Below are 2,484 nucleotides of genomic sequence, written 5' to 3'. Positions count from 1 at the left end.
GGCTGAGGGATCCCACTGATACACAATTGGGCCAGGCAGTGCTCCGGAGCATGTCTAGCCCATCTTGCTCAGTCCTGTTCAGCCAGACCCAACAGCAAGTTAACCAACCCTTTGGAGCATCTGTCCCCTGGTAATCAGTGCATGTCATAGCAAGCTATTGCGCAGCCTTAATATATCATTAGCATATTACACTTTGGTTGGTTGGTTGGTTGGTTGGTTGGTTGTTCTGCCGTTTGGTCTATTTGCAAATTATCCTTTTATTAAAAAAAAAAAAAAAAAAAAAAAAAAGAAGGTAAACCATTTTAAAAAAAGAAGGTAAACCATTTAAAAAATAAATAAGTCCCTTTATTTTTTTAAAAAAATCTGAAGATTGTTTGCCGTTTTGACTTATTGTTGTATCATGCTGTAAAACCAAAAATTGCTAAAATATGAGGGCAGAGAATCTGCTAAATGACACACACAAAACTAATGAGGGAGATCGTCACTTGCTATAATGGCTGACCTTGAAAACTTCTTTTCCCTTACATGTTTGACTCAATGGCTCCAATAAGACAATCAAACACTGTAAACATCAGTCCATTTCCAAAGCCTTAATATCACAGGTGGGTCATCAATATTCAGTTCTAATTGTGCTACATCTAGTTCCTTTTAAAAGACTCTCCTCACTAAGTGTTTCAGATGAAAATTCAACCAACTGTACTAGAAAAAGAGGGAAGTTTAATGGTTCATATAAGCAAACTGCATAAAGAGCAGAAGTCCCCTGGACTTGAGAACAATTGAAACTAGGACTTGAATGCTTCCAACTTTGTTTTATCAACTCTATTTCTGTTTCTCTCTACTTCCTTTTCTCACACCAGCTCCCTCATCCAAAGCTCTAACCAAGACTTCCAGCTGATTATATTTTCCAAGAAAATATGAAAGGGCTGCTCCTCTTTGCTTAGTTCCATTTCAGAAAATCTGAGGCAAGGGTGTATCTGTGGTTGAATAACTTGACTAGCCCTTCCAGATTAGTAACAGCTATAAAAACTGGATAAGATATATTGAGCAACTGTTTTGGGGCAGCACAAAACAAATTTCCAAGAGAAGGTGAAGTTCAGCAGTTGAGCCCCACAATCACTCAGCTTCCTATGGAGTAAATGGGTTGGAATGCTGAGCTGAGGAGTCAGTGATCATAGTGGGGAGCAGCTGAAGCAGTTGGAATCTATGGGGTTGGTATGAGAGAAGAGAGAGCTTTTCAGAGAGCTGGCCCCAGAAATCCATATGGGGTCATAGGCCAGAGCTGTACATAACCAGAGCAAGATCACATGACCTTTACCAGATAAAAGTTGCTACACAGTTGAAAATGGAACAGAAGTACCAAAGGTCAACAAGTGTTGGCATAAAAGCAGTACTAAGGGACATTGAGCTTCTGGGCCTGCCAAGGTGGAGATCTCATCCTTAACAACTGTGACATCCAGTTGAAATACTAGGAAAGTACAAAAACCATGCCTTAGCGTAAGACCTACTCTAGACCTTTCCTAATATGCTGACAACACTGTCAGAGAAGACAGCATATGGTTGTGGAGTCCTGCCAAGTTGGACCTTATGAAACTCCTTAAGCTTCCCACAGACATGAATAACAAAACATAAAACCAAACCTATATTAATTTAAAGTAAACAATCTGTAACTGAAGTACCTGTTAAAACAACAATTATCACTTTAAAGAAGATAACAGAGTTCAGAATCTCTACAACATATACACAATGTCCAGTATTCAATAAAAATTATTAGACATACAAAGGCACAAAAATATGTGATCCATAGTTTTAAAATATTGGCATGACCTTTGTTATTACTTTTGATACTGCTTTTTATTTGTTAATGCAGGTATAAAAATATGTTCAAAGATTAAATAAAAATTTTTTAAAATATGCTTTCTTGATTTTTTTACAGAGAGGAAGGGAAAGAGAGCTAGAAACGTCGAAGAGAGAAACATCGACCAGCTGCCTCTTGCACACCCTCTACTGGGGATGTGCCTGCAACCAATGTACATGCCCTTGACCGGAATCGAACCTGGGACCCTTCAGTTCGCAGACCCAAGCTCTACCATTGAGCCAAACCCCGCAGACCGACACTACCACTGAGTCAAACCGGTTTCGGCTAAAAATATTTTAATGAGTGAACAGAATCTCAGCATGGAAATGAAAATTATATATATATATATAAAAACAAACAAAACAAACCTAGAACTGTGAAATACAATAACTAAAATAAAAAATTCATTGGAAGCCCTGGCTGGTGTGGCTTAGTTGGTTGGACATAGTTCCATGCACCAAAAAGATGGTTGGTTTGATTTCTAGTCATGGTGCAAGCTCTGGTTGCATGGATGGTGGCAGTCGATCAATGCTTTGCTCTCATTTTGATGTTTCTCCTTTCCTCTCTCTCTCTCTAAAAATCAATTTAAAATCTTTAACAAAAGTTCTTTGGGTGGGTTTAATAGCAAA

Source organism: Pipistrellus kuhlii, unplaced genomic scaffold (genome assembly GCF_014108245.1).
Source record: "Pipistrellus kuhlii isolate mPipKuh1 unplaced genomic scaffold, mPipKuh1.p scaffold_m20_p_1, whole genome shotgun sequence".
Classification (NCBI taxonomy): Eukaryota; Metazoa; Chordata; class Mammalia; order Chiroptera; family Vespertilionidae; genus Pipistrellus; species Pipistrellus kuhlii.
The sequence above is the reverse complement of the archived record's forward strand: the minus strand, read 5'-3'. Positions refer to the sequence as shown.